This window comes from Camarhynchus parvulus, chromosome 4, assembly GCF_901933205.1.
Source record: "Camarhynchus parvulus chromosome 4, STF_HiC, whole genome shotgun sequence".
NCBI classification, from domain to species: domain Eukaryota; kingdom Metazoa; phylum Chordata; class Aves; order Passeriformes; family Thraupidae; genus Camarhynchus; species Camarhynchus parvulus.
In genome coordinates this window covers 49,242,985-49,261,012 of record NC_044574.1, presented here as the reverse complement: position 1 = coordinate 49,261,012, position 18,028 = coordinate 49,242,985, and the positions used below count along the sequence as shown (strand labels likewise).

The 18,028-nt window shown below is 41.8% G+C and overlaps 1 protein-coding gene across 7 annotated transcripts in view; it reads right to left on the bottom strand.

Annotated features, from left to right (window-relative positions):
• EPHA5 (EPH receptor A5) overlaps positions 1 to 18,028 on the bottom strand; it is a 191,433-nt gene that overhangs the window by 50,202 nt on the left and 123,203 nt on the right. The gene's annotated exons all lie outside the window — the stretch shown is intronic.

Genomic DNA, 18,028 nt, shown 5'->3' with positions numbered 1-18,028 from the left:
CCTGAAAGGTTATCTGCCCTTTGCAGCACACATGTGCACCAGAAACAGGTTTGATCCTTTGTATTCGGTCCGATGTCTGCAGAGACTTCTTAAGTTGTGGCTGCCGCCCCCCCTGCCAGCTCTCCAGCAGAAGTTGCTATGGGCAATGCAGCCCTAACACCCCAGGTGTTTCATGCCAGTGATTAGGAAACAACACTGAGTGAAAAGGGGACTGGAGAAACTCATGGTCTCCCATTTGCAGGGCCAAGAGCAGCTTCTCCAGAGATAAAAACAGGCCATGCCTGGATGAGGGATTTTAACTCACCCTCCTGCAAGGATGACAGGGGCCTGAGGAGACCCATGCCAGAGACTTTTGTGGCCATGTGGGGAACAGAATGGAAAGAGCAACAACCACATTTCATCTTCCAAAATGTATTTGGAACTATAGAAAACAATTTCTTCTATATGCAGGACTAGCTAATTATCTTAACACTATTAAAAACCCCAACCCATTAAGTAAAATAAAGACAACAAATACAATAATTTTTCCAGGTCTGATTTTAAGCCAAAAAGTAAGGGAAGAGCTCCAGACAATAATTCTTGGACTGAAGGCTAGCAGCAAGACTTCTCTCTTACAGCAAATTGCCACATCTCAGTCTTGCTTCAGCCCTAGTTTTTTTTTTCCTGTTTACTTGCCCCACTTGGCTCTTGAAGGATGCTGAAAGGTACTGGCTATTTCCATACTGTTTCCTGCTGGAGAGTTGGCATCAAGCTGTACAGACACTGTTTGCTTTTTAACTGTGCATCCACCACTATGCTCACAACTGCTCCACTGAGCGAGTAAAATCCACCTTGATTTGAACGATGACCACATTGTTTATGCAGGCACTGCGTGGTGATCACCAACAATTTTTCATCTGCAAAAGTCACCTTACCCCTCCCTGACTGATGTCCTCTACAAGTTTTTGGGCTATGTGAAGGCAAATAACAACCTAAATACCAACTGCTAATCTGGTAAAGGAATTTCTGTTAATTGACTCAGGTGCCTAAATATTTACTGTGGGTATGCGTGCACAGCAAACTGAGCTGTGCATCTGAGATACAAGATCTGTGGACATGGGTACAGTCAGATATATTAGCTCAGAGAAGATAGAGAGAGTAGGGAGTTCTATCAAAATAGAATGAAATGAAACCCCTTCTGATGCAAAGGAGCTACATAATTTTCAGGGCCATTGGATAACAAGCCTTGCTGTGTGGTGATGGTGCCAAGTAAAAGGAGATTGTACAATCCTCGTTAAACAGATGATACTGCTCACTTATCATGAGCCACTCTGATGCTACCATGTACAGGGAGGAGCCACCAAAATACTCAAAAAAAGGGACCTATGCCCTCTGGGACTGGTCTCCAATGCCCCCAAATCCCTCAATGCCTATTCCATGCTTACAGAGCTGGCAGCAGAGGTCTGGCAGGATAGAGAACATCCGTGCTGAGCATTAAACCATTTTAAACTTCTATTAGTAAAAGTAAACTTGAGAAGAGCAGTGAGGGGAGACTGCAGTTCTCCCTGGTATTGAATGCCTGTCAGGAAGGTGAAAATCATGCAATTCCCAGTATCAAAATTACCTGATCAAACAGTGGATTTTTCATCCACTTTATTGAGGTTTCTTGAAGTGTTTATAGAACTGAGGCTCACAAGTGCTTTACAGCCAAGAACACAATGTTAGTGCTCCCAAACTCTGCTGCAAAACCTTTCCCTAGGAGTTTCAGGGAATTTAGCTCTCCTTTACGTGCATCTGCATAGTACAAGACAAAATGCATCACCAGCCAACCCAAACACACCCATCAAACTTCCTACTCCCCTAAATCAGAGCATTCCCTTTAAAAAGCGTGTGCAAAAAGCTTGGCTAGTGAGCAGCTACATGGACTTAAATCTCTGGGTGTGCAAGTCTCTAAAATATTCAATTGTGGCTCACAGAATGCTCTGCTCTACCGGGAAATGGATGAAAGATAAGAAAATGAGTAACCCGACTCTCAAAGTAAATTAGAAGAGGAGTAACCGTAGCCCTTTTGAATCTCCTTCAAAAGAAGTGTTAAAGTGTAACCGTGAGATAAAGTCCAATTAAGTAAATTCAATAAATCCCAGCGGTGCTGGCATGATACAGCAACCACTCTGCATCCTCAATGCACAGAGATTACGACGCTCTGAAGTGAAGGAAGGAAGGTATAAGTATTTTAGAGTTTTCTTTGTCAAACAAAATGTAATTCAATCCAGGCAAGTGGACAAAGTCTGCAATCATTCCATCTTAAAAGCCTGCAACTGGATACTGTGCTATATGATCTCAGAAAAAAAAAAGGATTACTTAAGACTTGCTTTTCAAAGGTCACTGCTTCTGCAAGGGCAGCATCCTCTTAGTAGAAAGAAGTCAAACCACAGAGCCCTTCCATTTGGAGTACAACATGCAAAAAAATAAATTCACGTAAGAGTCAAGATATATAAAGCTGTAATATCCCGTATTTCTTATGTAAGCAGACAGAAGTCTTGTTCAAATCCCTGCCTTGACACAACAAAAGGTGGGTGTACGTTGTGGATTGTTCATGTTCTGCACCTATGCATTAATTTCTCAGCCACACAGTCAAGATCAAAGAGCGATATTACATCATTTATGTTTATGTTTGCCATTTATGAAAACAGTCATGCATGTGATAAAAGCAAACAGAAGATGTAACAAGGTGTGAAATTGCCAATGTATATTTTTGCTTTCCTGAGACCAAAAATTAATCAGGAAGCAAAAAAAAGCATAGAAAACTGATTCTTCTTTTTTCTTTTTTATTCTGTTTCTAACATTTCTTAGGAAGAGTAAGAGGACATACCAAGTAAATAAATAAAAGTTTCTGCAGAAGACACATCATTAGTCACATCTGAATAACTACAGGAAATTATTTCAAGAGGAACAGACTTTTTAGGACATTTGTTCCTCTGCAACCTTTGATGATGACATTAGCACTGAATTAGCCATCTAGGCACCAAAGGCCATATTTACAACGTACTGTGCTGTGTCCCACTAAAAACTAACATACAATAATGCTTAGTGGAATAAAATGCTAATTATAGTTTGAAAGAAACCAATGTTATCAGGTGAACAACCACTGTACCAAGACAAAACAAATAATCCAGTTTCTACTTTTCATGGTCTATCTAATGCTCTCTGCAGGCCAATTACTTTTGCCTTGGTATTTTTCACTCTGGCAGAAACAACAGCTAATGGCTCCCCATCTTACTCAGTCCCAAAGCCATAACCTTTATCTGTTATTATATAACCAAACAGTTATGTTATAATTAATGCATTTAATAAAACCAGGTAAAATTGAAGAAAATAAACCTGTATTAGAAGAGTAACCACAAGACAAGTAACTCTGGTTTCACTTCAAAAGTCTGGTAAATTGTAATTTTTCACTCAGTTTCTAATTTCTTTCCCAGGCCTTTGGTGACTTTTGAAGCAAGACTTGGCTTATTCACCAAGTCACACTAAAGACATTGTGAAATTGCAGGTGGCTTCAAGCAGTAGGTTAATTTAAAAAAATATAGATATGTTAGTTAAAATAGGAACACTGAAAGGGGAAGGAAAAAACATGCTTTCACTGTATTATCTCTGCATTTCTACATAGGAACTTTTAGGGCAGCTTAACACCCAGTGGCTCTCTTAAGGGCACTTTTACTGTGAACATTACACCTGGGTCAGAACTTGGGATTTAAGTCATAACTTGTCTTTCATGCTGCAATTTTTCATATCCCAAAGTGCACTCAAGTTTGTCTGATAATGGATTTCAAAACTCTTTGTCCCTTGAGAACAAAGAGTTGCAAACCATGCCTGGCTAGCTGGCAAACAGGCTGGGCCCCGAGCTTGCAGGTGTTTGCAAATGTTTTTGAAAACTGAGTCCAGGGAATGAAAGGTCCTTGTACTAAGTAGCATTAAATGCTATTTCTATTCTATCTGAGATCTTTCGTAGGATTTCAATCCTGCACGGGCCCTAAACAAGGCAAAGAGGTAAATTTTAGCCCCAGTATTAGATTAAATCCAAACACCTTGCCAAGTAGGAGCCAAACCCTAAAACATCTTTGATATATGGAGATAATTTTCTTTTGAACGATTCTTCAAAGCATCTCTTGTGTAGATGGGGACTTCATGTTAGTCCTTTTCACACATCAAATATCAAAATGAGAACACAATCTTCAAACTGCTTTGGCAATGGATATATAGTATTTCTTCACAACTTCTACATTCCAAGATGAGCCCCTGAGGTGCCAGGTCTTAGATCTCTTTGCAGTCTGAATGGACATTTTGAATGACTCTGAAACCTGAGGTGCCCTGACCTGCACCTTGAAACAAAACAGGTCAAACAAGAGAGAGGAACCCAAATGAAGCACTCCATGGCCCTGACAGAAGGCAGGGCTCTGTTTTTGTAATATGAATCCATGACTAACCCAAGCAACCAGATCTGTCTCATTTGAAAAGGGGTGATCTTTCAGGTGGCTCCCATCCTGGTTCCTCTAAGATGCAACACAGCTCCTTAAGCTCGACACCAGGACATGACGTGACACTCAAGCTGGTCATGGCCAAGGTGCTCCCAAGACCTTGCTGCCTCCCAGCTGGACAGAAGGTTGGGTTCATGAAAAGTGAAACCCCAGTTGGTGCCTAATTGTGTTGAAGAGCCTGTTCTTTCTTTGACAAAGCTTTCCTCAGAGAACTTCTCTCTAGGCTTCTAATCCTTGGACCTAAGACACCAGAAAAATCCCTTTGCTAAAGGCAAAGAGAGCAGTGGGGATGCTGTGGTTTTGTGGACACTGTGAACCAATGCTTTTAATTACCAGCACTCCCACTACAGAGAAGTGCTCTTGTGTTGGTAAACACAAACCAGGAAAAACACTTTCAATTCATACTCACATTAGAGAAATAACAGAAGTAACCTGCATGCAATTTGCGTTAGCACAGGGATGATGGTTCATCTCTTACTTCTGATCTCTGTTAAAAGCTCCGGAGATCTGTGTGGCTATGCACCAATGTGGTCTAAGGACTCAAGACCTACTGTGCCCCAAAACTCAGTGTTCTTGCAGTAACTGAAGCATGTTTAAGGGAAGAAGAGGTGTGTGCACACTAAATTCAATAATTCAAGGCCTTCTTTTCTCTGAGTGTCTCCTAAAGGAGCTTGCACGAGAATCAGCAAAAGGAAAAAACGAAGGAAACCACAGTAACAAGCTAACATCAAGTGACCCACCTGTAAGGACCTACTGCTTCTTATGGTAAATCTTTAGACGAACACTCGATATTTTGCTACTCCTGTAAAATGGTTTTAAAAGAACAAATAGCAACAAACACCTTGCTGCATGTGAAAAATCACTACTGAAATCCTTCCTGCAATTATCTGTAATAAAAATGTGTCTGCAAAATAGTCTTTGTTATTAAGACCAAGTACTGATTATTGACATATAAATTATGAAAAAAAATCCATAGCTTTAAATGTTTGAATCTTTTCCTTTCCTCTTAATCAAAATATGTTGTTAATTTTGAGACAGCCGGATTCAATACATATTCCTTGAAGGACAGTGGATGCAACCAGTGAGAGCTTTGCCATTCACAAAGTAATTTACTGTTACAGAATATTTCTAAGACTCACCTACTTAAGTGCCTACTTTTGTGGAACCAACCCAGGAAGGTGTAGCAACAGCTCACCTCTGGCACTCCTCTCTCTTGCTGACTGCATGAAAGTTTCCAAAATTCACCGCTTACACCAAAATCAAGCAAGTAATTTCTACAAAATCTACCATAAGGAAGTTACTTTGTTTCAGGGCTATCATATATTAAAACTGCAACAGGATTACAAACAGAGCCCAAAGACACCACAAAATCTAGGCACTAAACTACCTTAGGGGTAAGACTGCCTTGTCATTCCTCATGTGCACACCACCCCATATATAACAGAGCCAGAATATTTAATGATACCTTTCATATATCACTGCCATCTCAAAGAAGCAAATAACCTTTGGCAAGGTTCTTAAAAGCACATGGTTTCAAAAAATAAATTGGATTCTTGCCATTTGCCTTCTGTTTACAGAGTTGTACGGACACGCTCTCGGCTCCTGCCAATCATGGATGAGAGACGTGAACTCTCAAAGAATGGAAGCTGCCTGCAGATCCACAAAACTGGCAGGCACGAGGCCTGAGGAAAACATGACCAGATATCACAAGAGAAAATTGTGTAATATTGAGCCCACTCATCTCAAAGGAGGGGAAGTATTACCTCCAGCTTGTTCATCAACAAACACATTCAAGTCCTTAGCAGGAATATTGGTACACAACAGTTTTAAGGGATTTTAAGGACTCTGTATAATGAAGGCTACAAAGAGCACCATGATCTGTAACAACAATCAAGGTAATTTTTTTCTCTTGAAACCTGGAGGCTTGCAAGCACTCACCTGTATTTTGCAGGGTGCAAAGTCCCTTTCGTACAGATACAGGCTATTTAGAAAAAATAATTCAAAAAATTGGCCTGACAAGACTGGCCCTGACCATAGCTCATTGTTTGAGAAACTTTTTTTCAATTTCCAGGTCTAACATACACTCATTTGTATTTACAGCAGCATCAGCCCTGTGTCCTGCACAGCCAGTTCCTATTAAGCTGCAATTTACTGTGATCCTCAGAAGGGAGAGGGAGACATCAGGGCATCATAGGTTGCCTGGGCTCAGGAAAAAGAGGCATCCCTGATATCCCTAGCAGTTACTTGCATTCAAGGCCAATGTGTATCTGAGACAAATATTTGTTGGAGCAGGGAAGCGAGCATGAAGAAATATCTTCCTATAGGGTGCAGATCCACAGGAAACTCCAATACTTGATTTTGTTTTTCTAGTGCCTCTGGAAATCAAGACAGTAAGTTTTTCTGAAAGCTGGAGAACAGATTGTGGTTAAGACCAGAGCCAGATTTCTTCACACCACAGAAAAGCTGTAATTTCCCTATATTCCATTAGTGGTTTAGTTGTGAAGCCTAAGAATAAATACTATTGACTTACAAGACCCTCATAAATTCACTCCTAGCAAGGTGATAAGGACTCCATCTCTGATCCATCAAAGCATTTTTGGAAAATGCTTAATTTTAAGTGCATGAGTACTACCACTACTGTCAGCATTTTGCTGGATCCTAGCCACAGGGCTCAGCATTTTGCTGTAGAATTCTCATTATTGAGTACATTTATCAGACTAGCTTCCACCACACTTACCAAGGAGTGCCTTCCCTATCTTTAGTACCCTAATATCTGATTTGCACTTAAGAAAAGACTTCCTTTTAAAAACCACATGCCATTAAGAACAAAACAAAGCCAAACCACAGCTACTGAATTAAATGTAAAATGTGCAGGTTCCTGCTCTCTACCATCTCACCTTCTTAATTCCTAAATTGGCTCCTTCCTTTGTACAAGACTTGCTGTGTCCTTTTTCTAGCTGTTATCAAACTCTAAACCCAGCAAATTCATAGACCATTTTTAAATTGTATGGGAAATTTCCTTCTCTGCCAAGCCTGCCACTCTGTATGATACAGCAATCAGTCTTGCTGATGAATTCTAACATTAAAGCCAAATTACTAAACACTCTAGTGAAATTAGGGGCAGGCAAATTAATTCCTTATGTTTCCACTTGAAGAACAGCTACTGAAGAGGTGCATCAGGTCAGAGTGAAGAATAGCCAAAGTGCTTAACTCCCACTGTAGCTTGTTTTTGACTTCCTGTGGTGTTAGGTCCCTCTGAATACCACCACTGCTCTTATCTCATCTCTCCTTCAGAAATGGGAGAACAGCATGAGCCCACCACTTGTCACAGAACCCTGAGCTGGTCACAGCTTTGCAGAACCACAATCCAGACCTCTTCCATAAGTGAGTTCCCCAGTGAAGACTGGAAGGCTTGAAATAAAATTCTTAGAAACAAATAAAAATATATCAAACAGGTAATACTAGATCAAACCCCTATATCAGTAAAACCTCCAAATTACTAGGGCTGAAATGGAAAGGTTTATGTACCTGTGATTATATAAAACCCTTGGTTTGAGACTGACAGTGGCTTTTCTGGATCAGAGCAAATGCTGCCTAAGCTTCTACTGTTTTTAAGGAAATGGCAGACAAATAAAAAAATCTAACAGATCTCATTGTTGCTGCCAGCTGGGATATCCTGCCCAGTCTTTTGGCACTTAAGTGTGATCATGGGCAGTGTAAGTCCTAAAATCTCAGGTTCCAAACATTGAGATGAAGCTAACTATCCAAGTCAGCACAAACCCAAGTCAGATTTTACTACAGGTGCTTGGGAAAACACCTCTTCATACTATCAAGTGAAATTTGTGTACCTTCAGCCTCCTAAAGGGTAACCTCTGCAGTGTGAAACACGGGAGCATGCAATGCCCCTTTGGAAGAAAGAATATGCAGCTTCATAGATGGTCTGAGTTGGAAGAGACCTTAAAGATCATCTAGTTCCAAGCCTAATGCCATGGGCAGGGACACTTTCCAACAGACCAGGTCACCTAGAGTCCCATCCAGCCTGACCTTGAACACTGCTAGGAAGCTCGCAACTACAACTTCTCTGGGCAGCTGGTGCCAGTGCCTCAACACTCTCATGATAAAAATTTTTTTCCTTATATCTAGTCTGAACCTACCCTCTCGTAGCCTAAAGGAATTATCCCCTGTCCTATCCTTAATGTCCCCTGTAAAAGTCCCTCTCCAGCTTTCTTGTAGGCCCCTTTTGGGTCTTGGACGGGGCTGTAAAGTCTTCCTAGAGGTTTTCTCTCGCTGGCTCTGACTTCAAACTGGTAGGAATGGGATGAGCTGAATTTCTTCCTCCACTCAAGTCAGCAGACTGTGACCTCTTGTGCACCCCCACACACAGAGGGTCCTGCCAGGCCCTGTTCCCCTCCTGGTCACTCGCAGTGCTCCCTGGGGCTGCTCTGTTCGGCAGTGGCTGCTCCTGGCCCCACCGACTCATCAGCTGCTCCTGTACAAGCTGTGGGCTTCTGGTGGGTCTTGGCAATCCTCAGGGGTGTCCCTGGCTCAGCAAACCTTCCTGTACATCTTGATGCCTTGCTCTGCTAAATCCAAGAGGGAACTGGAGAAATCCCACAAGTTAAGAAAGCTGTGAACAGAGACTGTTCTGTCCTGGCGAAAAGGAGACTGAAAGAGAATATGAGTCTCCAAACAAGTAAAAGGCTGCTGTCTCTGGAGCAAGACAAGCACAGTATTAAATTTAGGAACATCTTTCTAAGGACAAAAGTAATGAAGCACTGGAAAAACATCGTGAACCTGTGGCCTCTGCGAAGGTTTTAAAGCAGGTTAGATGAGCACATCCTGAGATCTTTCCAGACACAAGGCTCTACACAGACACCTTGCTATCACAAGGTAAGTGATAAAAATATAAAGGATCTTGAAAGGCAGAGATCCAAGAGACATATATGTAGTGCCATTTACTAGCTGGCTTGTTTGTGCCAGGAGACATGATGGAAAAATCTAAATTGCTGAAAATGGCCAGTCACACAAAAGGATGGCACTGGGATAAAAGCATCAGACCAGAGGAAACAATACTCTGCTTTCTGGCTCTGCCAGAGACTCCTAGTATGACCATGGGTAAGTCACTTCATCTTTCTGTGCTGTTATTTGTGCAATGAAGATAATGATAATTCCTTTATCTGTACAGACTTGAGGGGCAGCAACTAACTATTCAGGTGCTGCCAGCACAATCTTTGCTTTGGCCTGCAGGCACTGCTGTAAGGCAAATAAAGAAAAGAAGGAATACCTGCAAGCATTACTCCTGACAGCTGGTTTCTTCTATTTAAATCACAAGCAACTTGGTGATGTCACACTGAGCTCAAACACAGAACAAAACCCCTATGTGAGTGACAAAGAGGAAAATTGTGGGGAAATTTGTGGCAAAGGCTTGTTTCCATAATTTAATAACTCTCTCCAACTTCTGTTTCCAAGTGGAAGCACTAGTTCTGTGCTGAAAGACAAGCACTGTGCAAAATTGCTTTGCTGAGGGAAAACTGCAGAGTTCATGACCGAGCAACACAAGCTCAGGATGAACACCAACCTTTAGAATGGGATAAATGCAGCTGCATATGAAAGCATGGCTTTTGACTCTCCCACCCTGCAGAGGCATCACTTTTCTGCAGGAAGCAAATACAGACTCTTCTGACAAAATACAGCAGGCTTTTTCACTCCAGTTAGTTTCTGAAGGTGTTGATAAGGATTTAGAGACAAACTCAAGAATATGCCAGAACGTTTCTAACATGAAAACCCAATTTAGGGACTGCACAGAGACTCTCTAGTCCAATTTTTCCTCTTACTGCTGTCAGGATATGTCCTAAGCCTGTGTCTACTTAACTGGGTCACCACAAGCTGTGGAGGTCAGGGCAATGCAATGGTACCAGGAGAACAGCCTGAACATCTGAGGGAAGGATTGCTACCCAGAAGCTGATGGTCCCAGCAGAGATTCTGGCTGTTTCATATGGTAGCTGCACATGCACGCTCTAATGTATCCTGAGGCTTTGGTGACATCGTCGCATTCGGCATTCCCATGACTTTGTAGAAAGATGGAGGAAAGACAGGTTTCACTGCATCCAGATTCCTCTCTGGGTTCACAACCACTCTAACAGGATTTGGTTTTGGCAAGTTCTCCTTATACTGATCACTTGCTTCCCCTCAGCTTTGTGACTGTTAGAAGAGAAAAGGGCATTTTAACACTAGTCACAGTGGGTTCCTCCTTCTGAGGGGTTTCTTGGCTCTTCTCCAACTTGGACCAGGGAATGACTTGGATAGATGTAAGGAAGTGCCCTAGTACTTCCAACTTTCTCATCTTCATCTTTATTCAGTGAGTGGATTAGACCACCAAAAGACTTACTGAGAATTAAAATACACGTATCTACATCTTCATAGATGCAATACATAAAGCACTTGCCTGTTTGGTAGCACCCTGCACATTTGTGACTCTCCTTTGACCAATCTTTATGCTGCAAGTGTTCATTGCATCTAGTGGCTGGCTGAAATTGTGCCTTGAAGACGTCTGAAAGTAGTCCAAACAGCAGATGACAGGATGGCATGGATACTAGAGCTCACTGCACCAACACCAGCTGCTCACAGGCATTTGCCTGTCTCCTTCGCAGGACTGTGATGACGTTAGCTGCCACTTGCTCTTGGAAAAAAGCAGCTTCCAGCACCACTGAGAATTACCCACCCAGTACAGATGGGAGCTCATGAAGGTTTTCCTTCAGTCGATGCCTTGAGTCATCTGCAGGGGTATCATCTCAAGATCAGACATGTACAACAGTTTGCATGGGTCCAGGGCTCAGGCTGCTGAGATTGAAGAGACAGAAATCAAACCATACAGGTTCCCCACTATTCTGTTCCCCAGGTTGTTGCCTATTAGCATGGCTCTCTCTCCCTAAATGTTCCCTGAATAAATGTGAGATTATAACAGTAAGTGGCATTAAAAACGTGAATGATGAATGCCATGCATCAGGCAGGATGATTAAATAACTATGTGTAGATTCTGGGGCATATTAGCTTCTCTGCCTTCCGACATGATAATTGATCATTCCTAATCTACAGCAGAAACAAAACAGAGATTACCTCCTCTCAAACAATTCAGCTTCTATTCTCCTTTGTTCATTCCCCCAGCCCCTCCCTCACACAAGGGGGAAGCCCATTAACTAGCTCTAACTGTTTTTAATTCAGTGGTATTGAAAATGGGATCCTAGCAATGCACGTAATTGATCCCATTTCACAGGACTGCCTTCCAAGGAGCAGCAAAGGTGAAGCATTCACATTATCAAGGTCACTGCAGTGAATGCAAGAATAACAAAGACTTGGATTTGCATCAGGATTCAATTACAGTGAAGAATACAAATGTTGCTAGACTGCTCCCCCAAAATGAGGAGTACTTTAAGAGAGCTATACACAGCTAAGCAGAATTAATAAAAAGAACAACATTTTAAATGGTTTTCTTAAAACCCTGTACAAATACAGTGGACTCAAACAGAATGTGTTTTATGTTCATTTAACTTGAAGTTGTAAATTTATAGGCAGCAGGTAAAGCAAGATAATTTTAAATCAATATACCTAGATCTTAAGGCCAAAAGAGATCATTTAGCCCTCCCACAAAACACCACTGACTTTTCATCTTCCTTTAAATCAATAACAATTCACTCCTGAGGGCAGATTACCAAACTTTACCACGCAGTGACTTGCTGCTCCATCATGCCACTTGGTTAAAAGAATAAAACATTTTAAGATATAACCGAACTTTGTTCTAGAAATTAGTACTGAAGAAAAAAATTTGTTTAAAAAAATCAATACAACAGTTACTGTCTGAGAGCATGAAAAACAAAAGAGAAAAGGACACTTTTAAATATAGATATACACACATGCACACTTCCATAAGCCACACAGAAAAAAAAAATCAAGAAGAGCCTGAAGAAAGGATGTATGCTTCAAGTGTAGTTTTAAAATCTTGAACACTGCCAGTAAATTTCCAAGCAATTTGGCAACATTTATCAGTTCATAAAAATTACAAAAAAGCCTGATTTTACAAGGCCTGCAGATACTGAACTATCACATCTGATCAGTGGGAACTGCCCACATGCATTTTTATGCTCTATAGCACTGCAGTGTACAGAATTCAGCTCTGTGGATTACCCTCCCATGGGCCTGTTTCTAGCAGTGAGGTATGCATCTGAGGAAAGAAATAAATTTTGCCCAGTGTTATCATCCACTTGAACTATCACATAGCTAAGAAAACAGAAAAAGAAAAATTCCATCCAGTCATTCAACTGCCAAGCAACTGCTTGCAGAGACTGCTTACTTTGTGTGGTATTCAATCACTTCATTTACTGTACTCCAACCAAAATTACTCAAAAGCCATCAATGCCAGTCTAACTTCTTGTGCATCACTCTGATAAGAACATCATATTACTTACTTCCTTCTGCAGCTAAATGGAAGGAATGCTGACCACACAGGCTCACCTTACCTTGTATCTCAAGAAAGACACTGCTATCATCCTTGCATGGTTTCCAGTGGCTGGTTAGTCTGGTATCTGCTGTAAAAATATGGACCACAGGTTCCCTCTGGATCACCAAGATGCTGCTCATTTTAAAGAAGCTTGAGCTAGCTGCATTCTCTTTTGTTTATTCTAAGACTGTGGCCTTTAAAGTCTGGATGTGACATTTAAAAGGCCCAGTAAATGCCATATCCTCTCTCACCATGAACCTTGTCTAACATAGCAGTGTATTATGATCTCAGTGATCTAATTCTTGAGATAATCTCTTTACTAACAAGACCCAGGATGGCCACTATGATAAAGCTCTGGGAACTCAAAAAATATCTCAGTCAGTGACCCAATAATAAATCTGGTGTTCTGCTTCATCTTTTCCTCAGTAAGGCATGTCAAATCATATACTGCAACTATATACTGAATGACCTGGGCAAAAGGATTTTCAGAATGTGGGGAAGACTCTGCATTGATAAAACAACAAAAATCGGAATGATGGCACTTTCATGCACAAGATAATCTTGCCTCCTCAATACCCTGGGAAAAAAAAATTATGTTTGGAGCCAAAAGTTCTAGAGCCCAAACGGAAACAAAAAAGCAGCTGTGAAGACATCCCGAGAAAGAAGTGTGGTGATCAAACCTACCTGAGACATCAGGCCCTTCCTTGCATTTATCTGCTTGAGAAGCTACTCACTGACTTCATCAAAAGTAGCTTCCACACAAGCAAGACAAGAATTTGATCCACTATGGGAAGGCAAAATAAAATACATTCCTCCAAGTATTGAATTAGCCAAAGAAATGAATGAAACAGAAGACCACTTGGACCTATAGTCAGCTGCAGGTTAACACAGAGAAAATCTGCCCTCCATTTTGGAAGAGATCCTATTTATGGTCTTGTACTTCAGTCCTTCATCAGGAAGAGATCCTATTTATGGTCTTGTGCTTCAGTCCTTCATCAGGAAGGACTCAGGTGTACACCGGGATTCAATCCCTAACCCTGTATTCCTGTGCAGAGCTCTAAAAAGCAGCCAAGAACCATGGGGACTAAAGGAAGGACACAATACATTTATGTCTCCACCTTGAATCCAGCAAAGCAGAGTGCCACTAGACCCTGGTGACTTTTGGTCTCTTCCTGGCCCTGCTTATGAACTGATGGGTGACCTTGGGAAAAATCACTTCATTCTCTTTTGCAGCCCATAAATGCAAGTGCAGGAGGGACACTCCTGCTGCTCTCAAAGCGCTACCAGGCTTGCAGTTAACATCTTCCACTGCAGCATGTACACTCTCATCTTTGGTGGCAGCCTTAAGCCTGTGGTTGAAACGATCTTCCCCCTGAGATCTTATTTGCCCATTCCTTCCCAAACATTTAATTAAAAAGCCCTGAGTGATAAGTTTCTAGCTATGATCTTTTGCTGAAAATCATCTTCCCTTGGCAAGTTGTTCCTATCTTATTCCTAGACACAACTTCCAGGCTTATTTCTGCAATATGCTGCTTCTACCTAGACTTTCTTTCATGGGCTGACAAGGGAACAAGTTTAATTCCCTACAACAATTTTTTTTTCCATTCAAGGTGGCAGAGCCCTGTACCTGTGATATGTATCTACAGTTACTTCACAGGCCTTTTCTCAGGGGCTCCCAAGAGTCAAGGTTTCTCTCCTCCAATGCTGGCATGCAGAAATACCCTGCACAACAGAGCACAAATGGAACACTCCTCTCTCCTGGACCTAACCCCTTTATTTGTGTATTTATTTTTTAATGTGTGTAAATAAAACAGGCAGAGGTGAATATTGCAGCCAGTGACAAATAAATCCCTGGAAATGCACAAATACCAGGAACCCACAATGTTACTGCAGCAGGGCTATGGAAACCATCTGGTGCCTCTCCAAGTGTTCTCTAGCACCTGATGTTACAACTGCTCGGATGATGGGAGCATCTCTGACAGGCTCTTAAGTCTCCTAAACTAGATTAATCTATATGCAGCATACAGCAAAGCTACAGATACTTCCTAATGGTCTGAAGTGCCAAATTCCATGATAAATATATGCATCCTATGTGCAATTATGCCTGCATCTTAACAGCATTGAGATTGCTGCAAGATACTAATCACCAAATAAGAATTTGGCAATTATACTCCATCATACCTTCCTCCTGACACAGCTACTTTTAAATAAACATGGATTTGTTTTCAGCATCACCAAAGAAAGAGGAGTTTTCTCCTTTGCTTTGTTCTATCTTACCAAGTGTGATCATGGAATTAAAGAAGAGAAAAAAAATTCCGTTTGCTGAAGTACTGCCACTGCTTCACTGAAGTGATTTCACTGCTCTTTAAGAAACACTATAAACCCTTTTAGGAATCACGGGGAGGAACAATGTTACCTGAAACAAAAGCAATCTCAATAGCCAGGCCCTCCTATTCTCCAGACGTAATTTCAGTGTTTGTCATGAACTGTCTGCAGACTTACCTTTACTTTAATTACCAATACCACAAGATCCAAAGTATTGCCCGTTTCTCTAACGCTGATGTTGTTAGGTAAAACCTCTTACCCGCACCATCTATGGAGATACTGGCAAGCAGCTTACACCACAAGTAAAGAGTACAGAGAAGCTTCTTTCTGAGGGCTGTAATGAGAGAATTGTGCCAGTGCTACTTATACATGGAGGCACTGTCCTTGGAGTGAAGTTAGTGGCAAAGTTCCTGGTTTACTACAGTGCAGAGGGAATTAAGCCAGTCCTGAGCAATTGATATATCTCCCCTTTGAGTGTTACTTCCTGACATAAAAATAAATGGGCATCATGGTCATCTGCATAAGAAGTTGTTCAGGTGAGATTATAGCAAGGATAATTCAAACCAGTCCAAACCATTCTATGACTCTAAATGTGAGAATCTGCAGCAATGTGGAAGGATGCGCTGATGACAGCAATATTTTCCCACTATTCATGCAGCATGGAGACAAATATTGTGATCTGTCTCTGTCTGCCTTTTCTGGAGTGCCATTTTATGACACAATTAATGAATTAGCAAAAAAAAAAAAAAAAAAAGAAAAGTAACAGCCCTGTATTGCAGCAATTGTAAATGATCTTTGACTTCCATCTTGGAAGAGGAGTACCAGAGGCCTGTGTTTGACCCCTTTATATGCATTTTGCTTGTGATGGGGGGAGGTGGAAAGGAACTTGGAGTAAGCATCTAAAAATATAAGTGTGCAAATGATGCCATGATGTACGACTATTTTGTTTACCATAATCCTTAGCCATAGATTTATCACCGTGCTCTTAAAACACACTGTACATCTTTTCGTTCATCTTCTCACCCCTACCTTCCCTTCTAATTGGAAGTCAGTCTGTGAAATGTAATTAAAGCTCTCATAAATACTGCCAGCAAGTGCACCCTTTTTCATCCAAGCAACTACTAACATCTCGGAGAAGACCTCATCAACCTCTGCTAGAACACAGACTAATGCATCTTCTCACACACCCCACTCAGGATAGGGAAGTCAATCTTCCCACCTTCCACATAATTAAAGTCATCCACATTATGTACTTTTCCTTCACCACTCCCCCCCCTTCTCTGACACATGTATTACCTTGTCATCAGCTGCTTTCTTTTCATTTAACTTATTCTGTTTCTACTCACTGAGCAAAATCCAGCATTTTCGAGAAGACCTGGAGCAGTCCTAGGCATCTGCTCAGTACCAGGTTTCTTCTATTAGAAGACAGCACTTTCAACTCTCCTTTAAGAGGGATTATTTCCTGCAATCTACAGAGTTTATTCGTGCCTGGGAGTGAAAAAAATACCCTTTTCCATTCACAGTAAATGACTGTGACATTAACAATGAAATTCAATGGTACTTCAAAGACTCCTATCGGCCCTAAAGGTTGTGCAAGGCAGCCTGGGGACTGAATAAAGCCCAGTTAACCCTACAGGTGGCTTCATTTGCTCTGTGAAAAATAGCTGCTGCTTCTCTTGGAGAGGAAAACACTCCTCTACTCAGCCAAACGGCAGCTGTAAAATTGTCTGACTTGCGGCATCTCTAAAGTTTTCAAGCACCCTCATGGCAAAGGGAGAAGGCGGCTAGTGAGCGTGCCAAAGCTCTCCTCCTGCTAGAGCAAAGTGCATAGAACTTCCATGGGCCACTGGCTCATGAGCTATGTGCATGCCTCGTCCCCAGGAGCATTAATTCTATGAGGCAGAGTAGCTGGAGATGGAGACAGGGAGGCAGGAGACCTGATAGTTCCATATTCCTGATATCTGGATATTCTCCCATCCAACCCCTGGCACAGCCCCTTGGGTACCTGCTTGGGGCTCAGCCATGGGGACCAGGGAGCAGAGGGCAGTATGACCCCAGAGCCTGACACAGCCCCTGGCTGGGAGGCAGCCACCTCACCAGTCCCTGGCAGATGGGCTCGTGATCCAGGCTGAAAAGTTGAAGAGAGGAAGAGAAACGGGGAGGAGTCCCTGAAATCTTTGCTAAACCACTCAAGTGGATAAACTCGGTGCCAGTGTCTTTAGCAGTTTATTCCTGCTATCACTTGATTTTGTTAAGTGCTTTTTTTGGACCCTCATCAGTGAACAGCTGCCAAGCCACTCTAAATACTATTACTGTCAGAGGCCAAATAAAACTCAGCTGTATTTACTGAACAGGTAGCAATTGCTCTCTTGCTAGATACCAAATCAAAACGATCAGGATTTTAGTTACATTTAATCGCCTGGGCACTGGAATTTGTAACAGCTTGGAATGGACACTGTCACATTATTAACAGCTCCCTTTCAAGAAGACAAAGCACAGTTCACCGAGCAGATGTATTGAAGGCAACACCTTGCACTCAGCTGGACTTGGATCAAAGATTGTCTCTCCTGACAGAAGGTGCAAAAGAGGAAAGGAGGAAATTTTCACTATTGCAAGCAATTAAGTCGGGGAGCAAAGGGGCCCCCTGTCACACATTTCCCCAAGCTATTCAACACACTTTAGCTCACTAAATGCT